Consider the following 23,683-nt stretch of genomic DNA (forward strand, 5'->3'; position numbering starts at 1 on the left):
GCTTCCTCATGCAGCCGGGCCAGGACCTCCTGCACTGCTGCTGGATGCTTGCTGGTCAGCCCTGGGGCAGCTGGGGGCCCCAGCAGGTGGAGAGAGAACGCATAGATGGAGAGGGACATGGATGGGGGGGTGTGGGCAGAAGGAAAGGAGGACGTGGACACAGAGTAGATAGAAAGAGAGAAGGGGACAGATGGTGGAGGGGACAGAGGAGAAGCGTATAGAGAGTGAACAGAGGAGAAAGGGGACAGAGGGGAAGGAGACAGAAGAGAGTGGTTAGAGAAGTGGACAGAGAATGAGAGCCAGATATGGGGTGGGGGAAGACACAGAGGCAAGGAAGCAAGAGACAGGACAAAATGTGGAACAAGAGAAGAAATCAGAGAAGAGGGAGAGAGAGGGAGAAAAGGGGTGGGACAGATGGAGACATGAGGTCCTGCGTCATTGGGACAGGACTCACACCCTGTGGCTGGGGCTACTTGCCAGGCTGGGCAAGCTGTCTCACACACCCCATCCCACCGTGGGGCCCAACTCATCCAGGCCACACACCCAGCAGCTCGCCTGTGTTCTCCAGGAGCCCTGGGGTCTGGGGACCACCATCCTCCTGCCCCCAGCCCCAGAGAACACAGGACTCAGAGAGGCCCAGGGGTCACGGGCCGGGGTCCCCCTACCTCGGACCTCCATGCGGATGCTGCTCTCAATGCCATTGGCCACGAACTTGAGCTCAGCACCATGCAGGCTGGCGGGTACCGAGCGGATGGTGACAGTGTGCCGGGTGCCATCACAACGGATCACATACACACTGCTGGCCTTCAAAGCCTGCCCATCCAGGAACCACTCGCCCGCCGAGGCCGAAGTGAGGTCCACAGAGAAGGTCACCTCACTGCCCTCCACTGCCTCCACTGCCTTCAGAGGCGTCTTCACAGCCAGCTGGGGGACTACAGAGTAGGGGCTTCAGGAAGGAACAGGGCCCGCCCTCCCCTCCTCCTTCTCCCCCAGAGCCTGGGCTCAATTTCCCCCTCCTCCAGGAAGCCCATCAGACAGGTACACAGCAACCACGAGAGAACACAGGGCTCAGGAGTGAGTGGGGACAAGTTAGAGCCACCCAAGATCCCCTCCAGATCCCAGAAACCTGGGGGTGGGGGGCGGATTGTGCAGCCTGGTCCCCCGGGGCTGGTGAACACAGATAGGTTCCTAGGGGGCTCAAGTCCTGTCTCAGGGTCCCTTCCCCTTCCTACAGAGGAGGCTCCAACAGCATCAGGACCCCCCAATAAAGAGGCTCCATGAGTCACTGTGACCTTGCTGAGTCTGGGCTACGCTCTAGGTGTGGGTAACTCAGCAATGGGTGCTTCACAGGCCATTATCTGGAAGCCATCGGGCATAGGACCTTCCACACTTACCCAGGTGAATGGTCCCCGGAAACTCAAGGTAATGGCTCTGGCCAAAGCTGTTCACAGCTGAGACACGGAACTGGAAGTCCCCCTCCTCGGTCACGCCAGCCACAGTCAGCTCTGGCATGGCCACCCACTCGGCCTCATGGCACCGGCTCCAGGTGTAGGTGCCCAGTCGCTTCTTCTCTACCAGGTAGCCATCAATGGCAATAGGGCAGTCCCCGTGGGGTGGAGGGGACCAGCCAAGGGTCACAGAGCTCTCCGTCCTGGCCTTCACCACAAGGGCCTCAGGGGCATGCAGAGGCGGCTTCCTGGGGGCTGGGCAGAGCACAGGCCCATGCCACTGATTGGGGGTCCCCCTTCCTGAGCCCCAGGTCCAGAACTGCTCTGGAAGAGGGGATCACAGAATCCCCAGCCCTGCTGGGGGGCACTGCTCTGATAGCGGAGGGGGATGTGGGGAGACCAGCCTGAGGGGAGGCTGTGGTCCCATGACCCCTGGCCCCACCCTGTGGCCACATCTCTAGTTATGGCAGAAAGGGTGCCCTGGCTTCAGTAGCCACACTTGGCTCAGGGCCACCTTGATCTGGCTATGCTGTCCATGTGGCCTGGGGACAGACACCATCCAGTTCTCTGCCTTGACTCCATCCCCACACTGGGATTTTGGCCTGGTCACTGGCTGAGGCAGGTCACAGTGAACCTCCCAAGATTGCTGAGGCCCCTGTGCAGGAGCACATCCCTGTCACCCAGTTAGGGGCTGGCCCTTTGGGGGTGGGCAAGGTAGGGAACCGCCACCCCATCTACAAGGTAGACACCAAAGCAAAGGCCATAGAAAGAAGACATGCTCACACGAGACGTTTCCCCCCCCCCCTTGCACTACACACACATACACACACACACACACACACACACACAGTGCTTCTAGAACAATGTGCATCTTCTATTAATAACTTGGTTGGTGAGGTGGGGGGCCACCAAGACTCCCACTTTGCCAATGCTTGGGGTGACCACAGTGAAGGAGGGCTGCAAGCAATTCGGGGTCTGAGGGACACAGAGCTGCAGCCTGGGCAGCTGGCCCCTACACCCTCCCTGCAGCTGCTGAGCACAGGAGGACCCAGTGCAGGCTCTCCCACAGCAAGGGGCACTCCCCAGGTCCTTACCCGACACACAGAACTGGGTGGACGTCCTGCAGTCCCCAGCCACGAAGGCAACCTCACCCATGTCCTCTAGGCTGCACTGGGAGATGGTCAGCGTGTGGCACGTGCCTTCGGTGGTGATGGCCACGCGGCCACTGGCCACCACCTCCTCTTGGTTCCGCAGCCAGCGAACCTGGTCCTCTGGCCTGGCCAGCTCTACACAGAACATGGCAGTGTCTCCCACTCGCACAGCCGTCTTCCTCGGTAGCTTTCGGGTGAGGTTTCCTGGGGTGGGCAGAGCCAGGGACTGGTCAAACCCTGCCTACTCCCACCAACCCCCAGTCTCGTGGGTGCCAGCCCCTCACTCCGCCTGCCTGTCTCGTGTTCCCTGCCCACCTACCTCGCACCGCGAGCTCAGCCACCGTGCGGCTGCCCTCGGCCGTCTCGCAGATGTACACGGCATCGTCGTCAGCTGAGGCGTTGTGCACCGTCAGCCTGCGCTCTGTGCCTACCTCCTCGATGGCGTACTTGGCGCTGGCCCACAGCCGCGTTTCCTCCTTGTACCACGCGGCCTCCGTGGCTGGCAGTGGTACCTCGCACCGGAACGTGGCCGACCCTTTCTCCTGTACCTCGAGGTCCTGCAGCCGCGTCCTGAAGGGCACCGGGGGCTCTGCAGGGAAAGGGCGGATGAGTGAGGCCGGGAAGCTGGCAGCGAAACCCAAGTGTGATAGGCGGGGCAGGGGGGCGAGTGAGTAGGGCGGCGGGGCGAGTGTGCTGGGCCAGGGAGAGGGCTGGGCAGGGGCAGTGGGGTGGATTAGGGGCGGGGCAAGGCAGGTAAAGGGGTGAGTAGGGGCAGGGGGCCTGGGCAGGGGTGCGTAGGAGGACTGAGGAGAGAAGGGAAAGAGGGAAGAGGAGAGGAGAGAGAACTTAAAGGAAAGAGCCCTTTCCCCCCCAAATATAAGAAGTCTGGAAGAGAAAAGAAGAAATGAAACAGGTGAAGCTTCACCCCCCTAAGCAGGCCGTGCCGCTGGTTCTGGGAGGGCTAGGTCGGCTGGGCTCCCTCCCACGCACACGGTGAGGCAGCAGGGCCAGGACCTGCCTGCTAAATCGCTAAACTCCCTGAGTCCTGGCTGCAGGCCAGGCCCTGCCGCCTCAGGCATCTTCCCCAACCAGCTTCTGAAGGGATCCCCAGGGAGAAGCATCTCCCCCAACCCCGCAAGAACGAGGAAACTGAGGCAGACATGCAAGAGTTGAGTCGTCTTGTCTGAGATCCTACAGCAGGTGAGATGTGTAAGAAGGTGGAGGCGGGAGTCCCAGCACGAGAGGCCAGTGTTAGGAGTGAAGAATAAACGGGCCTCCCAACAAAACCTGGTGGTGTTTTCCACACTTGCACCCAGTGTCCCAGGGAACCTCAGACCCGGACAGGAGCTTGCGAACTGGCCCAGACGGCAGCCCCTGGCCCCGAGGTCTCCGAGGACTTAAGGTTTTGTCCCCGTTCCTGCCTTCCTTCCCTCTTAGCCAGGGAGACACCTTAGCATCGGGGAAGAGGGAGGGCCTGGGTCATCCTCACCATGGACCAGGCAGGCTCAGCCACCGGGCTGCCCGACCATCTCCCTGGGGGAGGGAATGCTGGTGACAAAGCGCATTCTTCTTTACTCGTGTGACTCACAAAGACGGGACAGGCTGAGGGTCATCCCGTGCCGCCAGCATTTTGCGGGCCAGGAAAGGTGAGAGCCGCGAGGACTTTCAGCTCCGCATCCGCTAACCGACAGACAGGACGCGAGCCTGGGGAGGAGCCTGGCCTGCGCTCACCCAAACTCACTGCGGCAGAGGTGCGCGGTGCCCCAGCTCACCTCGAACGACGACCAGCACAGAGCTGTAGGTCTGGCCCACGAGGTTGGACGCCGTGCAGGTGTAGAGGCCGCGGTCCGACTGCTTGCAGAAAAGGATCTTGAGCACAAAGTTCTCCTGTGCGTCCTCGTACACCACGTGTCGCCGGCCCTCGGCCACCAGCTGCCCATCCTTCTTCCACACGGTCTCGGGCTTAGGCTCACCAGTCACGTAACAGCTGAGGCGCGCGTGCTTGCCTTCAGTCACCGTGCAGGTGCGCGTGCCGGCCCCCGGCGGCGAAGCCGGAGCGCCCTCCACCCGCATGGCCTCGCGCCGCCGCTGCAGGTGCGCCAAGAGCGCGGCGGTGGAGGCTACAGGCGGGCCTTCCGCATCCACGTCCGCGTCCACCGTCAGCGCGGCGGCAGCGCTGGCAGTGCCCAGCGCGTTCTCGGCACGCACAGTGTAGGTTCCTCCGTCGTGCGGCCGAGCGGCCTGGATGCGCAGCGCGCTCGCCTCGCCGCTGGCTTCCACGCTCACTCTGGGGGCGTCGGGAGCGCCCAGGCGCCGCCCGTCTTTGGCCCAGCTCACTGCCATAGGCGGCGAACCGCGCACGCGGCAGCGGAAGGTGGCCTCAGCGCCCTCGCGCACTCGGATGGACGTGGGCCTCAGCAAGAAGTGGGGCGCCTGCTCCGCGCAAGCGGCCTCGGCGTTCACCTGCAGGCCCACGGCCGCGAATGCCTCGCCGATGGCGTTTCGCGCGCGGCACACATACTGCCCGCTGTCGCCGAGCGCCAGATCCAGGATGGTAAGGCGGTACAAGTCTCCGTCCTGAGCCAGGCGGAAGCGAGCACCCGCCTCTACCAGCTGCCGGTCCTTCTCCCAGCTCACCTGCGGCGTGGGGTTGCCCACGATCTCGCAGCTCAGCGTGGCATCCTTGCCCACCGACACCACAAAAGCCTTAGGTCGGGTAAGGAAGCGGGGCGCACCACTGAACGAAGAATGATCCATGCTGGGGGTGAGGGTGGCGGGAAGGACCTGCGAGCTGGGTGGGGAAGGTCATGGTGGGGATGAGCCTCTGGCATGCTCTGAGCCCGCCCCCTTTGCCCCACCAATCCACCTCACCCTTCCAGTGTTACCTGGAAAACCCAGCTTCACCCAGGTGGACGCCTGCACATGACCCCCCCCATCCTAGTCTCATCTCCCCACTCCCAGACAACTTTCCAGAAGGCACGGTGGTCCAGAAGTGCAGATTTGCCCCTTCTTGGGCATTTGAAGTCTGGCTCTACCCTCAAACTGGCTGTCCTAACAGGTGAAAATCTCCTTCCTCTCCCCACAGCTTCAGTTCCCCTGCCGGGACTCAAGTCCAGCTGAGCACCTGTCCCAGAATACCCCACCAGCAGCCAGGCTGCCCTCCTCCCTGTGCAACATTGCACAGTGGAGCCAGCATCTTCCCCCCACCAGCCATGTTGTACCTGGCCAAGCAGACCTGTCCTGTCCCCCGTGGGCCACTCCAACTGTCCTAAGTGTCCTGTTCCCTCCCCACATACGTCTGCCTCCTGGAGCCAGAAACTATGATTTGCCTATGTCTCCTCCACTCAAAGAGGGGGCAGCTCTCTGCACCCCTGGCCATGGGAGGCCCACGGTGGGTGCTCACTGTGGACCTGTCCCCTCTATCTGTAATACACCAGAAGTCACAGCCCTCTGCCTGGCATTCCCCTTTCACCTCCCCTGTCCGTTCTTCCCCCAGGTGACTCCTCCACAAGCCTTTGGGCCCAGGGGCACCTCAGACCCCCTTGCCCAGTGGAGCCCACGACAGGGAACCCTGTACACAAGGCTGTCCTACCTGCAGTTGCCCTGGGCCAGGGCACACCTCACCTCTTCTGGGGTCCCCACTCCCTCAACCTCTGGGGGGTTGTGCTTGTCAGTGAGCAGGGAAGGGATGGAAACCCTGCAGCTAGGCAGGTTCCTGCTAACAACACAGGGACCCCGGCCGACCAGGCTTCCCGGCCCCTCCCTTCCGAGCTTGCACAGTCAGCAGTGTGCCTGCAAAGGACAGCAGAGAATCCCCCGAGAAGAGCTGGGGTCCTCCAGGCTGAGAACAGTCAGGCCAGCTAGCTGGACCCAACCTGGGGTTTGCAAGTGGCCTGGTCACTCTAGCTCCACCAACGGGGCATCCTGCTTGGATAGGGCTGGCACCATCAGTGATTAAGGCTCCAGGTGACTCTGGCCTCTGACCATCTGGGGTGGCCCATGGCTGGACCCAGCACAGGTGGGAGAGGTGAGACTGGGCCCTGCCTGCATAGGACTTCTGTGAGAAGAGCGAGCACAATGGGCCCGGGCTGGCCCCAAGTGCCTTAACTTCCTCCACCCCAGGGGTTGGGCCTCTGGCCTCCAGGCATAGGTTGCCCACCACAGGAGGAGCAGCAGCGGATGTCCTCCGGTGGTCCTCTGCTGTGATTCAGGACCTAATCCTCATTAATCCCGCTCAAGGAGGCTGAGCCCGGACCAGCCTGCTGACTCATTGTGCAGTCAGCACCTCTGTCCCCCGCGGGCCAACTGCCCCCCCCCCACGAGGCTGGGCAGGCCTGAGAAGATCTGGGCAGGCCACCACCCGAGCACCACCTCCGTAGATGCCCCCCTGGGCCTTGGAATCCCTCTGACGCCAGGTTTCTGGGGATCCTGATCCCAGAGCTCTTCCCAGTGCACCCCACAATCATGTAGTTAGTGTGTGAGTTACCCAAAGCAGGACATGGCATTGTCCCTGTCCCTGCCACACCCAAAACAAGTGCCCAAGAAGCAGTTCCAAGCTCATGAGTGAGCATGTTCAGGGGCACACCTCCACAGCATTGCCCTCCAGGGACAGAAGGAAAGGGACAGGGAGGGAGCTCCCATCTCTGCTAGTGCTTAGGGAAGCCTTTCCCTGCCTCTGGCAGGTGTGCAGGCCACCCACTGGCCTGACAAGGGTGGGCAGAGACCCCAAGATCTCCTAAGGCCACTAGGGACTGGGACTGTGGCAATGCCCTGCTCCCTATCCAGCCTGCACTCCCTACCCTCCATGCAGCTGACCCCATGGGGTCCAAGGAGGCTCACCAAGATGTGACAGCCTCAGAGCCCCACAGCAGCCCCACCATGCAGGTGTCCCCTGGTCAGCGGGGCCAGGTTCCCTAAGCACATCCCCAAGGACTCTGAGCCGCCTTCATTCAGGCTGAGGAGGGGAGGGGACCACAAAAGGCAACCTCTGGGCACAGGCGCACCTGCAGCAGCCTCTTCCCCTTGCCACATTGGCAGAAACAGGCCTCAGGAGGGGTCCTAGCCAGGATCTCAGCCCCAGCCTCCCGGAAGCCCCACCCCCTCAGACACTTGCCTGGAAAGGAGGCTTCCTGTGGACCCTTCAGAGGCACTCCCGCATGTCCCCCATGGACACTGGCAGGAGCCTCACACCAGGGCTGAGACCCCTCCATCTGGGGTCATTTCCACCCTGTCTCTCCCACACCCCACCCTGTCCACTTGCTTTTCCAGTATTTGGCCACTCTTAGGTCTGCGTGGCCCTGAACCGTTTTCCAGATGAGCCAGGGTTCCAGCCTGACAGCAGAATTCTGAACCCTCCCATTGCCCCCATGCCCTTCCAGAAAAGACTCCAAGGGCAGCTCCTGGATCTTCGCCCCCCCCCACCAGACCCCTGGGCCCCGCTTCCCACACTCCACGGGAAATTCTTTCCTGGAGTCAGGTGTCACTGCCCCTCTGTCTGTCCCCTCCACTGAGCCAACAGGCTCAAAATAGCCCCAGCTGTCAGCGGACATCCATCTCAGCAGAGCTGGGGGCAGGGCTGGCCAGACCCCCAGGCCATCCTGGAGCAAGGGGTAGGGGATATGTCCCCAGCCTCCCACCCAGGCTGCTCCCTCTGGACATAAAGGCTCAGCTCAGGTCACCTAATGGGGCAAGGGCTGTAATCCAGGACCCCAACCAGGGAGTAGCACAGCCTGGCTAGAACCCCACCCCAGGCCCCTCTGTCCCCTCAGAGTTGTGACCTTCAGCCAAGCCACCCTGGGAGAGGGGGAGCACATGGGATGGCCCCTACCCCTGCCCACTCTGCCTCCTCACCTGTCTCTACAGGGGAACTCCAGGTGGTGCCCAGGCCAGGGCCTCAGACAGTGGGGCAGGGGACACTGGGTCTCACCTCCCTCTGAGGGCCCAGGACCGACACAGCTCCTGCCAGCAGCCCACACTCTGGCCAGTCCTCAGACTGGGCAGGGATAGAGGACAGGCAAACACTATCAGCTGGAGAAGGCTGGGCCCGCCCCCACCCTGCCCCCACTGCCGGGCAGGCGGTCCAGCCCAACTCCAAAATAGCCTGGCTGTCACTACCCTGATTGGGTTTCACCCCTCCACCCCCATCCCAGGGAGGCAAAGGGCAGAGGCTCAGGGTGGCTGGGGGAAGGAGACCTCTGTCTTCCAGTGATAAGGTGGGTGGAGCGGGAACCCCAGCTGGTCGGGACCACTCCTCAGACCAGCGTCTTGGAATGCAGGCTGGGAAGGAGCCCAGGAGAATAGGGACCACCTCTAGGGGACCCAAGACCACATCCCCAGGGCACCTAGGACCACCCGCAGGGGACCTGGGACCAACCCCAGGGGGAACTGGGACCACCCAGACGGGACCCAGTACCATCCATGGGGGACAACTGGCTGAGCTAAGAGACTGGTCACATTAGGTGACTCTGGTCTGTGCTCAGAACCTTAGTTTCCCCACTGGTGCAGGAGGCACAGAGAGGGTGAGGGGCTGGCAGGACCCGGGCTGGGTGCCAGGCAAGGACATGCACCCTGGTTCTGACTCAGGGGAGGGGGTGGGGTGGGGGTCAGCCCATGGACACCCCTGCAGGAAAGGCCCTGGGATCAGGTGGGTACCTCAGGGTACTGCCCTGGCTCTGCTCTCAGATGGGGTCCCCTGCAGGAAGGGCCTCCTCTTTTTGACCTGGGCCCCTGGGGATAGGGGGCAGGCCCCTTACCAGGAGACCCCCAGGACTCCACCTGGGCAGTCCCCTCTAGCTCACAGTTAGGCCCAAGCCTACATGTCCCCCTGGGCAACCAGGTACCCTAACCACACTTGTCCCTGGGCCAGGGCCATGGGGAAAGGGAGGGGGCAGACCTCCTGGGGCCACTATGTTACCTGCCCCCGTTCTTCTTGCCTCCTCCCCAGGGCGGGCTCCCTGCACCCGGCCTGATCCAGGACCTCTCCTTGTCCCCTGGGGGTTTGTCCCAAGGTCTTGGACATCTCAGGCCGCCATAACGAATACCACAGACTGGGGACTTTAACAGCATTTATTGATCACAGTTCCTGAGGCTGCGAGTCCAAGATGAAGGTGCTAGCAGATGGGTGTTTGCTGAGGGACGCTTCTTAGGTCACATGCGGGTTAGGGCTTCAAATGTTAATTTGAGGGGAGACATTTGGTCCTTAGCATACAGTGAGGAAGGAGAATCCCAGAGGGGGCACAGTCAACATAGCACAGCCCTGGGGACCCACACGGGACGCACTGGGCAGTGGTGTGAGGCCCAGAGTAGACATCCATGCTGGCCAGCTCTCCTGGAAGAAGTGAGGCCAGGAGGAAGTGCATGTGGGCTCTTGATCATTTTTACAGAGAAGAAAAAATCTCCTCCTCCCCGTCCTGTGTCCTCCACAGTCGCACCCCTCCCCGTCCTGTGTCCTCCACAGTTGCCCCCTCCCCATCCTGTCTCTTCCACAGTCACCCTCTTTTTCTGCTCTGTGTTTCATTTGTCCCCACAATTCAAGTGGAGGACAGGCCTGTGTCTTCAGTCCCAGGAGATGGGAGCTCCAGACCTCTTCCCCTTTAAGAACCACCCAACTCCTTTGCATGGGGATGGATCCCAGGGCCCAGTGCATCTCTTGCCATTTACAGGGTGTCTACTCTCTTCAGTATTCCTGTTCTTGCAGGGTGTACTGCACACACCGTCCGACATGGTGTATCAACAATCCATGTGCCTGCTGCAACCATGGAAACTGTGATGTAGGAGTGGATTCCCATCGCCCACTGGGTCCCCTGAGGCTTTAAGTGTCTGTCTGGGGAGACCCCTGCTTGGAGAGTGCCAGGGCCCTGACTCATTCTCCATCACTGTGGCCCTCGGACCGACACTCCCATCCTCAGGGAAGTGGATGCAAAACCAGTGGGTCCCCAGGGTGTCTCTCGTGTCACCTTACAAGTCCTCGTAAAGACTCAGTTGTATATTCTGGGGAAAGGGTTCCCTTGCAAGGTTTAAAGGGAAGATGTGTATGATGCTTGACCCACTTGTGAATAATGCAGGTGAAGCCAGTACATGACCTGTATGGAAAACCAAGACGTGTAACACTTTCCAGGGCTTCACGTCAAGATCTTCCTGGATTCCCCCCGCCCCCACCATGGTGTTTTCTCCTTTTACAGCAGCGCGACCTTAGGCGCACAGGGGCTGCAGTAATTTGCTCAGATTTGCATATCGACAGTGCTCCACCGAGCTTCTCCTGCATATATACATGACAGACCGTGACTAGGGCGATGGGATGACATGTCCAATCGTCACAGCATTCGTGACACCCTGAAACAAAAGGGGAGCATTAGTGGGAAAACCGGTGAAATCCAAATACAGTCTGGAGCTTAGTAATGAAAAAAAAAGTATCAGACATTAGAAACTCTGGGGATGCAAAAAGGCAAATAATTTGAAGACGCTGACCACATGAGAATCCTGCTCGTACGTGGACAGAAGGCTTTTCTTTTTCAGTTACAGTTGACATTCAATTTTATGTTAGTTTCAGGTGTACATCATAGTGGTTAGACATTTACATAATTTATGAGGTGATCCCCTTGATTAGTCTAGTACCCACCTGGCTCTATACATAGTTATTACAATATTATTGATTATATTCCCTGTGCTTTACTTTATATCCCATTGACTATTTTGTAACTTCCAATTTATATTTCTTAATCCTTTCACATTTTTCATCCAGCACCCCAACCCCCCTCCCATCTGGCAACCATCAGTTCTCTGTATTATGAGTCTGTTACTGTTTTGTTTGTTCATTTATAGGTATTGAAATCATATGGTATTTGTCTTTCTCTGTGTGACTTATTTCACTTAGAATAATACCGTTTGAGTTCTGAAACATTCGAAAACAACCGACAGATAGGCCTCAGGATCTTGCACTCAGCGGAAGCTGCGTGACATGTTCGACTTCCGAGGCGTGTTTGAAAACTGAAGCATTTACTTCCAGGTTTACTGCATTTGTAAACTGAAATGTTCGTCAATGGAGACGTTCAAAAACTGAGGTATTACTGTAGTTTAAGAAGGATAGGTGGTAAAAGAACAAGACAAACAAATGAGAAACAGAAACTCATAGACACAGACAATGGTTTGGTGGTTACCAGAGGGTAAGGGGTATGGGGGGTGGGGGGTGGGAGATGAGGGTAAGGGGGATCGAATATATGGTGATGGAAGGAGAACTGACTCTGGGTGATGAACACACAATGGGATTTATAGATGATGTAATACAGAATTGTACACCTGAAATCTATGTAATTTTACCTCAATAAATTTAATAATAATAATAAAAAAAGAACAAAATAAACAAATGAAACAAAAAAAAAAAAAAAAAAGAAGGATAGGTGATAATTCTTCCTTGAATGTTTGGTAAAATTCATCAGGTCCAGAACTTTTGTTTGTTGGTAGTTTTTTTATTTCATTAGTAGTAGTCAGTCTGTTCAGATTTCCTGTTTCTTCTTGATTCATTCTTGCAAAACTGTATGTTTCTAGGAATTTATCCATTTATTCTAGATTGTCCAATTTGTTGGCATACTGTTCAAAGTATTTTCTTATAATCCTTTGTATTTCTGTGGTGTCAGTTGTCACTTCTAATTCATTTCTGGTTTAATTGATTTGGGTCTTCTCTCTTTTTTTCTTGATGGGTCTGGTTAAAGATTTATCAATTTTATTTATCTTTTTAACTCTTTCACTGCATTAATTGATTTCAAGATTTTTTTCCCAAATGCATCAAAAATCCACAAAAAATAAAAAGTTGATATTTTGACTCTTTTATGCACTTAATAACATTTTGAGCTGCTTTGTACATAAATGACATTATTTTTCTTTTATACCTTTGGTATATGGTAATAAATTTATCATTATGTTGAATTTGAGCAAAAAAGTACTCAAAACATACTAAGTGTTATCAATTAGATAGTGCAAGCCTCAGGAAAACATATCCGAATGTCACAGCAAAAGTGTTAAAGAACCAGCTCTTAGTTTCATTGATCTTTTCTATTGTTTTTTAGTCTCTATTTCATTTATTTCTGATCTGATCTTTATTATTTCCTTCCTTTTACACTTTGGGCTTTGCTTACTGTTCTTTTTTTCTAGTTTCTTTAAGTGTAAGTAAGGTTAGATGATTTGAAGATTTTCTTGTTTCTAGAGGTAGACCTGTATTGCTATGAATTTCCCTCTTAAAATTGCTTTGGCTGAGACTTCCAGACAAATGGCGACGTGAGGTGAGCCTCTGTAAAGCTCCCCTGGAATTTACAAACAATCGAACAACAAAAACTCCACAAAGGACTCCCTGCACAGCAGACAGGCAAGACGAAGAGGCCCACTACCGACTGAAATCACCTACAGGTGGGAGATTCGCGCGAGTGGAGGGAGGAGGAAAGGGAGAAGCAAGCGGAGACGGAGCTGCGCAGGCGCAGGACGCAGACCTAGCTCAGTGCGCCGAGCTCGCTGCTTCCCGGAACTACCACAGCTGCGGGAGAGGGAAGAACTCGGCCTGCTAGGGCTCCGCCAGGGCTCCACAGGGCTGAGGGGACAGCGTATAACACAGCTGAACCCAATGCTCACGGCAGAGACCTCGGAGTAAAGACTGAGGGAAAAAGGCTGAAAACGGTGGTTTAAGCCCGCACTGCCCAGCAGAGAACGGAGCCTTAGGCACTGAGACTAGCCGCCCCCTCCCACCCCTCCCAGAGCTCGCCCCGCCCCCACCTGCCCGGTACTAGAAGCGAAACAGTAGCAGTGTCAGATCAAAACAACAGAAAATTTGCTATTTTGAGAACTGTGAACCGCAGACACAAATTCACAGCCCAACTAGTTCCGGCAAAGGGGAGAGAGCTGTGGAAGCAGGACCGGCTGTGGTGGTGGTCCCCGCCATTGCTCTGGGCCACCTCTCACAACTCACCCCGCCCCTGAACCCACCTATCTGGGCGGATCCCTGCAGGAGTAAACAGAACTGCTGAAACATACGGGCTCTGAATCAGGAGCTGGAAGAGCTTTGGAACATCAAAAGCTCTCCGCATACCCACCGGGACACTGCGCCCTGTGACCTAGACGAACTATTAATAGAGGAGAAGCCCGTCTCCCAGGGAATCCCCCCATTGTGTGAGAAGTTGGACTAGTGCAGAGAAAACATAGCACTACCGTGTGGGAGAAGAAAACTAAGTTGCAGTTGGAGAAATAATAAAACATTCTACCAACAAGTACTGACAAACAAAAGAAAGACCGCTTTTTATCAACCTGTTGCAGAAGTCACTCCTGTAGATGTCTAGGAAGAGAAATAGTAAACCAGTAATCGCCATGAATAACCAAGGCAACAAGATAGCTCAGAAAGAAAGTGAAAAATCTCCAGAGAAGGCACTTAAAGATACAGAAATATGTGACTTAAATGACAGAGAATTCAAGATTGCAGTTCTGAAAAAACTCAACGAGATACAAGAAAACACAGATAGGCAGTTAAATGAACTCAGAAACTCAATCAAAGAACAGCATGAGCATTTTATGAAAGAGATTGAAATTTTAAAAAAGAACCAAAGAGAATTTCTGGAGATTAAGAACTCAATAGAAGAAATTAAGAATGAAATAACCAGCTTAGGTAGTAGAGTTGACCAGATGGAGGAAAGAATCAGTGACATCGAAGATAGAAACCTGGAAATGACACAGATAGAAGAAGAAAGAGACTTGAGACTTAAAAGAAATGAAAGAACTCTACAAGAACTTTCTGACTCCATCAGAAAGAGCAATATAAGAATAATGGGCATACCAGAAGGAGAAGAAAGAGAGGAGGGAACAGAGAATATATTCAAACAAATTGTCGATGAGAACTTCCCAAATTTGTGGACAGAACTGGACCCTCGAATCCAAGAAGCAAATAGAACACCTAGTTACCTCAATCCCAACAGGCCTTCTCCAAGGCACATTGTATTGAAGCTGTCTAAAATCAACGACAAAGAAAGAATCCTCAAGGCAGCCAGGGAAAAGAAGACGGTAACTTACAAAGGAAAGCCCATTAGATTATCATCAGATTTTTCAGCAGAAACTCTACAAGCCAGGAGGGAGTGGAACCAAATATTCAAACTATTGAAAGAGAGAAATCATGAGCCAAGAATAATATATCCAGCAAAGATATCCTTTAGATATGAAGGAGGAATAAAGACCTTTCCAGACATACAGAAGCTGAGGGAATTTTCTAATACACGACCTGCACTACAAGAAATACTAAAGGAGGCTATTCGACCACCATCAACAGGGACAATTTGTGGCAACCAAAACTCAAAAGGGGGAGAGTAAAGGCCTGAACCGGAATATGGGAATGGAGAAAGTAAGCGTGCTGAAGAAAACGGAATACTCTAATTACCAAACTTTCTTTTACATAAACATAAGGGTAACCACTAAAAAAAAAATCCAGAACTGAAATATATACTGAAATAAAAGAAGAAACAGAGGGAAACATCATAGAATACCACCACACAGAAATAATAGACAACAACAAAAAGGCAAAGAAACAATGGAGACACAGCCTTACCAGAAAACTAAAGATAGAATGACAGGAAATCCTCACATATCAATAATCACCCCAAATGTAAATGGACTGAACTCACCAAAAAAAAGGCACAGAGTAGCAGATTGGATCAAAAAACTAAACCCAACCATATGCTGTCTCCAAGAGACACATCTCAGCTACAAGGACAAGCATAGACTCAAAGTAAAAGGGTGGAAATTGACACTCCAAGCAAATGGTACCCAGAGAAAATCAGGTGTAGCCATAATGATATCAGATGAAACAGACTTCAAGGTGAAAAAGATAACAAGTGGCAAAGATGGATATTTCATAATGGTGAAGGGGACTGTACAACAAGAAGACATAACAGTCATCAATATTTATGCCCCCAATCAGGGAGCACCAAAATACACCAAGCAACTACTAACAGAACTAAAGGGAGAAATTGACCAAAACACAATTATACTAGGGGACTTAAATACATCATTGACAGCTATGGATAGATCATCCAAACAGAAAATAAATAACGAAATAGTAGCCCTAAATGACACATTAGATGAAATGGACATAATTGACATTTATAGAGCACTTCATCCTAAAACATCAGACTATACATTCTTTTCTAGTGTACATGGAACATTCTCAAGGATAGACCATATATTGGGACATAAAATCAGTCACAACAAATTTAAGAAGATTGAAATCATACCATGCATATTCTCTGATCACAAGGCTTTGAAATTGGATATCAACTGTAAAAAGAAAGCAGGGAAAAACACAAATACATGGAGATTAAACAACATACTTTTAAAGAAGGACTGGGTCAAAGAAGAAGTTAGAGGAGAGATCAAAAGATACATAGAAACAAATGACAATGAAAATACATCCTACCAAAATTTTTGGGATGCAGCGAAAGCAGTTTTAAGAGGGAAATTTATCTCATTACAGGCCTATCTCAAGAAACAAGAAAACTCCCAAATAAATAACCTCATGTTACACCTTAAAGAACTAGAAAAAGAAGAACAAGTAAAACCCAAGGTCAGCAGAAGAAAGGAAATAACAAAAATTAGAGCAGAACTAAATGAAATAGAGAACAAAAAGACAATAGAAAAAATTAATGTGACAAAGAGCTGGTTCTTTGAAAAGATTAACAAAATTGACAAACCCTTGGCTAGACTTACTAAGATAAAAGAGAGAAGACACTGATTAACAAAATCAGAAACGTAAAAGGGGAAGTTATCACGGACACCACAGAAATACAAAGGATCATCCAAGAATACTATGAAGGACTATATGCCACCAAATTCAACAACCTAGAAGAAATGGACAAGTTCTTAGAAACATATAGCCTTCCAAGGCTGAACCATGAAGAACTGGAAAATCTAAACAGACCGATCACCAGTAACTAAATTGAATCAGTCATCCAAAACCTTCCCAAAAGCAAAAGTCCGGGACCAGATGGCTTCACTAGTGAATTCTACCAAACCTTCAAAGAGGATCTAATACCAATCCTGCACAAACTCTTCCAAAAAATTGAAGAAGAGACAGTACTCCCTAACTCATTTTATGAGGCCAACATTACCCTGATACCAAAACCTGGTAAGGACAGCACAAAAAAAGAAAACTACAGACCAATATCTCTGATGAATACCGATGCAAAAATCCTAAATAAAATTCTAGCAAATCGAATACAACAATGCATTAAAAAGATTATTCATCATGACCAAGTGGGGTTCATCCCCGGGGCACAAGGATGGTTCAACATATGCAAATCCATCAATGTGATACATCACATAAACAAAATAAAGGACAAAAATCATATGATTATATCAATTGATGCAGAAAAGCATTTGACAAGATACAACATCCATTTATGATTAAAACACTTAATAAAATGGGTATAGAAGGAAAATACCTAAACATAATAAAGGCCATATATGACAAGCCCTCTGCTAATCTCATAATTAATGGAGAAAAACTGAAGCCCTTTGCTCTACGTTCAGGAACACGACAGGGATGTCCCCTATCACCTCTGCTTTTCAACATAGTGTTAAAGTCCTTGCCAGAGCAATCAGGCAAGAGAAAGAAATAAAAGGCATCCAAATTGGGAATGAAGAAGTTAAATTATCACTCTTTGCAGATGACATGATGCTATATATAGAAAACCCTAAAGACTCCACCAAAAAGCTATTAGAAACAATCAACGAATACAGTAAAGTTGTTGGCTACAAAATCAACGCACAAAAGTCCATTGCCTTCCTATATACTAACAATGAAATCTCAGAAAAAGAAATACAAAAAACAATTCCTTTTGCAATTGCAGCAAAAAGAATAAAATACCTAGGAATAAACTTAACCAAGGATGTGAAAGACCTATATGCTGAAAACTATAAGACATTTTTGAAAGAAATTGAAGAAGACACAAAGAAATGGAAAGACATTCCGTGCTCATGGATTGGAAGAATCAACATAGTTAAAATGGCCATATTACCCAAAGCAATATACAGATTCAATGCAATCCCCATCAAAATCCCAATGGCATATTTTAAAGAAATAGAACAAAAATCATCAGATTTGTTTGGAACCACAAAAGACCCCGAATAGCCAAAGCAATCTTAAGAAAAAAGAACAATAATGGAGGTATCACACTTCCTGACTTTGGCTTGTACTACAGGGCTACAATAATCAAAACAGCATGGTATTGGCAGAAAAACAGACACATAGACCAATGGAATAGAATTGAGAAGCCAGAAATAAAACCACATAAATATGGACAGATAATTTTTGACAAAGAAGCTACAAACATACAATGGAGCAAAGACAGCCTCTTCAATAAATGGTGCTGGGAGAATTGGATAGCCACGTGCAAAAGAATGAAACTGGACTGCTATTTGTCACCATGTACCAAAGTTAATTCAAAATGGATCAAAGACTTAAGCATAAGACCTGACACAATAAACTGCATAGAAGAAAACATAGGTACTAAACTTATGGACCTTGGGTTCAAAGAGCATTTTATGAACTTGACTCCAAAGGCAATGGAAGTAAAAGCTAAAATAAACGAATGGGACTATATGAAACTTAAAAGCTTCTGCACAGCAAAAGAAACCATTGACAAAATAAAGAGGCCACCAACTGAATGGGAGAAGATTTTTGCAAACAGTGCCTCCGATAAGGGGCTAGTATCCAGAATATACAAGGAACTCATGCAACTCAACAACAAAAAAACAAACAACCCAATTGAAAAATGGGCAGAGGACTTGAAGAGACATTTCTCCAAAGAGGACATACAAATGGCAAATAGACATATGAAAAAATGCTCAACATCACTAATCATCAGAGAAATGCAAATCAAAACCACAATGAGATATCACCTCACCCCAGTCAGAATGGCTATCATCAACAAGACAAATAGTAACAAATGTTGGAGAGGCTGTGGAGAAAAGGAACCCTCATACACTGTTGGTGGGAATGCAGACTGGTGCAGCCGTTATGGAAGGCAGTGTGGAGGTTCCTCAAAGAATTACGAATAGAATTGCCATATGACCCAGCAATCCCTCTCCTGGGTATCTACCCAAAAAATCTGAAAACATTTAGAGATAAAGACACGTGTGCTCCAATGTTCATTGCAGCTTTGTTTACTGTGGCCAAGACATGGAAACAACCAAAATGTCCTTCGATAGATGAATGGATAAAGAAGTTGTGGTATATATACACAATGGAATACTATTCGGCAGTAAGAAAAGATGATATAGGAACATTTGTGACAACATGGATGGATCTTGAGAGAGTAATGCTGAGCAAAACAAGTCAGACAGAAAAAGCAGAGAACCATGTGATTTCACTGATATGTGGTATATAAACCAAAAACAACAAAAGAACAAGACAAACAAATGAGAAACAGAAACTCATAGACACAGACAATAGTTTAGTGGTTGCCAGAGGGTAAGGGGGCGGGGGGTAGGGGGTGGGAGATGAGGTAAGAGGGATCGAATATATGGTGATGGAAGGAGAACTGACTCTGGGTGATGAACACACAATGGGATTTATAGATGATGTAATACAGAATTGTACACCTGAAATCTATGTAATTTTACTAACAATTGTCACCCCAATAAATTTAATTAAAAAAAAATTGCTTTGGCTGTGTTCGTAGATTTTTGGAATGTTTTCATTTTCATTTATCTCAAGTATCTTTTGATTTTTTTTTTTTTATCCCATTGTTAACCCATTCATTTTTTTTTAGTAGCATGTTATTTAGCCTCCATGTGTTTGTGTTTTTTTCTGGGTTTTTTTCTTGTAATTGATTTCTAGTTTCATACCACTGTGGTCAGAGAAGACACTTGATAATATGCTTGATAGATTTCAATCTTCTTAAATTTACTGAGACTTGCTTTGTGGCCCAACATGTGGTCTATCTTGGGAAATGTCCCAGGTGTACTTGAAAAGAATGTATATTCTGCTGCTACAGGGTGAAATGCTCTAAAAGTATCCATTAAATCCACTTGGTGTGTCATTTAAGGCCGCCGTTTCCATATTGATTTTCTGTCTGTTAAAATTTGTCCATTGGTCTCAGTGGGTGTTGAAGTCCCCTGCTATGACTGTATTACTGCTGATCTCTTTCTTTATGCCCATCAATATTTGTTTTATATAATTAGGTACTCCTATGTTGGGTGCATAAATATTTATAAGGGTTATAGCCTCCTATTGGATTGATCCCTTTAAAATTATGAAATGTCCTTCTTGTCTCTTATTATAGACTTTGTTTTAAAGTCTATTTTGTCTGATATAATTATTGCTACCCCAACTTTTTTTTTAATTTCAATCCGTAAGAAATGTTTTTCCATACCTTTACATTTAGTCTGTGTGTGTCTCTGTAGGAAGCATATGTATGGGTCTTGTTTTCTTATTCATTCAACATTTAATTCATTTATATTTAAAGCGATTATTGATAGGTACATAGTTATTGCCACTTTATTATTCATTTTTCTTCTTCTTCTTCTTCTTCTTCTTCTTCTTCTTCTTCTTCTTCTTCTTCTTCTCCTTCTCCTTCTTCTCCTCCTCCTCCTCCTCCTCCTCCTCCTCCTCCTCCTCCTCCTCCTTCTCCTTCTTCTTCTCCCTTTAACATTTGTTGTACTACTGGTTTGGTGGTGATGAACTCCTTTGGCTTTTTCTTGTCTGGGAAGCTCTTTATCTGTCCTTTGATTCTAAATGATAGCTTTGCTGGGTAGAGTACCCTTGGTTGTAGGTCCTTACTTTTCATCATTTTAAATATTTCGTGCCAATCCCTTCTGGCCTGCAGTTTTTGTTGAGAAATCAATTGACAATCTTGTGGGAGCTCCCTTATAAGTTACTAGATGCCTTTTTTTTGCTACTTTTAGAATTCTCTCTTTGTCTTTTATCTTTGCCATTTTAATTATAATGCGTATTGGTGTGGGCCTGTTTGGGTTCATCTTGTTTGGGCATACCATTGTTTTTGAAGGAGAAACTTTAGATAGAAACTAAATGCCCCCTGATATTAAAATGGATGAAGAAATGATTACGTCAGTGAGTGTGATACATCGGTTTAAAAATGAACTGAATTGTAGAGTTAACTGAAGACTTCAGTTAACTCTAAAAACCATAATGTCAGTAAATAAATGCCAGGCAATCAAATGAAAAAGGAAGTACCCATTACCCCACACCCTGTCGGTTCCTATGCTCCCACTGCTTCCTTTTGGCCAGTAGAGACTAATCCCCTAACTGGAAGCTGAGTGTGAGCAGAGGAAGGGTGATGGGGGACAAAGAGGGGAGAAGAATGTGCTAGAAAGACAAGTGAAAGAGGGCCTGCCCAGCATGACAGCCTGGGTTAGGAGGCAGGGCTGCAGAGAACCCCAAGGTCCTGGCGTCCAGCCTCAGGGCTTTTGGGGCTCAGCAGTGAGGATACCAGAAACAGCTCCAGGACATCCTCAATGTGGCAAAAGTGGAAGGTTGCCCTCTGCCAGGTGGTGAGGGCCCAGGAGGAAGGGAGTGACCGAGGGATATCCTGGGCTAACCGCTGACTGCCATGTATACAAGCAGGAGAGGCTGCCAGCCTGGCTTGTCCTCACTCACCAGGCTAAGTGGGGGGCAATGGGAAGGGGAGCTGGCTCTGGGGGTGCTGGGCTGTACAGGCCTCTGCGAGAAGGATCCATGGGTTCCTCCTCGGTGCAGGTCCCTGGGGTGCACAGAGAACTGGTGCTTTGAGGAATGAGGCCAGGGTCCCAGGGCACACATATCCAGAGGAGGGGAACCCAAGAGGGAGGTTTACCAGCACCCCGCTTGTCTACCTGTCTTGCGTAGTGGGCTGTCTCTCCTTTTGGATCTGAGTGTGTGCCCCACACTGGGGCAGCGTGGACATGGGGACAGTGTTCCTGGATGAGTGATGTCCATCTCCAGGTGGAGCTCTAGGTTCCCGCCAGAACTGCAGAAGCCCCAAGATAGGGGGCTGCCTTCTCCAGTGGTTGGTTTCACCCTGGCCCCACTACAGGGTGGCTGCAAAACCCAAGAGACATAACAAATGTTACTGAAAGGAAGTTGTTGCAAAATTGCACCGTGTACCAGAAACAATGAGGTCCCAGCTTGGTTCAAGAGAACACCACACAGGACACTGTAGTTATCAGATTATGAAGCACCGATTTCCTCCCAACAGGCATGAAGGCTGTCTTGGTAGTGGCTTTCCTCCTAAGATGTCAGGAGAAAGAACGGCAGAGGAAAAAAACAGCTGTGCTGCAATGTCAGTTACAGAGACAGTCTACATGGCTCAGACCGGCTCTTAGTGGAGAACTCTCACATATCACTGGGGGATAGATGCCTACCAAGGGCCTGAGGGAGTTTGCAGCCCACCACTGCCCATGTTCCAAGGTCAGAAGGCACAGGGGACTGAGAAAAACATTCAGGAAACTCTTGGTGAACTGCTTGCTAACTGTGGTTATTGTTAGAAGTGGGGGATGTTTTAACTTGACAACCTCGTATTATCATTCGAATTTTGAACACCAAGCACATATTTCTTTGTCAGAAAAGAAGTGAAAGACAGAAATAAATTCCAGGAAAACCCAGTGGGGAAAACCCGGGGTTGCCTGCCCACCTCTCACTGGTGACCCCCCACAAAGGTGACCTAAGGGTGAAGCAGAGTGGACAGTCCACCAAGACCACCAAAGAGACGGAGGTCATCCATTCTGGGGGTGAGACCATGTGGATTTAAATAAGGCTTCTGTAAAGTGCCACTGGTCTGAACACAAATACCTCCTTCAAAGTAAACTTTCTCCAGGAATGTTTCAGGAGCAAAATAAAATCTATTTGGGGTAAATACAGTTGACTCCTACCACAGTAAAGTATTGACAACAGACACCATGGGCACCACCTGGGTACCACAGTAACTAAAGGAAATCGTTTCCCGTATATATTGGAAACAAGCTAATTCAGTTTTTCAATTATTCCCAGCTATTAATGTGTTAAATTGCACCATAAAGCTAAGATCCTGTCCTCTTTCTCCCAGCTGGTCCATTCCTCTCTTTAGGTCACACACATCACGCTGCTTCATAAAGTTCATTCAACAATAAAACACGATATGGAGCAAGTGGTCTCTGATTCAAATCCTCTCATTCAAGGGGGATGGGGATGAGGAAGAAGGGAAGGGATGAGACAGCATAAACTGGTAACTACAGCATTGGCTCGGGGACATGAAAGCCAGTGTGGGGACTATAATCAACAATGTTGTAAAGGTTTTGTAGAGTGTCAGATGGGCACGTGTCTTATTAGGGAGACCACGTCATGGACGGTGTAGATGCCTGACCACTGCACTGTACACCTGAAGCTGAAGCTGAATAATATTGAATGTCAACTATAATTTAATATATATATAGTCACGGGATGTGGAGTGCAGCATAGGGAATAGAGTCAATGGAATTGTAATAGATATATAGGATGTCAGAGGGTTAATAGATAGGGGGAGGGGGATTATCACTTTGTGAGGGGTGACATGTCTAACTATTGCATGGTTTTGTACACCTGAAACTAATTTTAAAAAATAAACAACAAGAAAAACAACACCAACAATAAAAGATAGTTCGAAACTGGGTTGTTCTTTCTGTTTCCATTTCAAAGGGTAGAGTCCCTTCGTTTTCATCTTTTCATGCCTCTTTAAAAAATCATTCATTACAAATTTAGACCAATCAATGCCAGAAATGAGAAATCGAAAGAAAATGCTACTTTTTCAAAGTGAATTGTACAGAGGGAATTGGCATATGAAAAACGGGCTCACGCTGTCACTGTTAGAATTGTGTTACAGGTGTTTGTGACAGTGACAGCTCCCTGCCCATTGGACAAAACGGGGGCCACAATGTTCACACACTTAGGTATGCATCTGGGTACTTCCGGCTGAGCTTTAGAAGAAAAATAACATTATCTTTGCAGAGGTTATTCTGTGGTCAGATTTCTAAGAGGCTTTTATATGAAAGAAAACACAGGGACAGATTCGGACAGACACTTGAGGGGCTAGGGACCCCAGTGCTGCCTGG

General features: G+C 49.7%; 1 protein-coding gene across 2 annotated transcripts in view; it reads right to left on the reverse strand.

The window, feature by feature from the left end:
* Nucleotides 1–9,646: 9,646 nt before the first annotated feature.
* The window catches only part of IBA57 (iron-sulfur cluster assembly factor IBA57), a 53,918-nt gene continuing 39,881 nt past the window's right edge, over nucleotides 9,647–23,683 (reverse strand). Inside the window, exons 5-6 of one of the 2 annotated variants that reach the window (XR_012489483.1) lie at nucleotides 21,455–21,659; nucleotides 9,647–10,930 (exon numbers count right to left, since the gene is read on the reverse strand). The gene's annotated coding sequence lies outside the window, so the exon portion shown is untranslated. The remainder of the gene's footprint in view (nucleotides 10,931–21,454; nucleotides 21,660–23,683) is intronic. The other variant, XR_012489484.1, reaches the window with a different exon arrangement.

Source organism: Rhinolophus sinicus, linkage group LG10 (genome assembly GCF_036562045.2).
Source record: "Rhinolophus sinicus isolate RSC01 linkage group LG10, ASM3656204v1, whole genome shotgun sequence".
NCBI classification, from domain to species: Eukaryota; Metazoa; Chordata; class Mammalia; order Chiroptera; family Rhinolophidae; genus Rhinolophus; species Rhinolophus sinicus.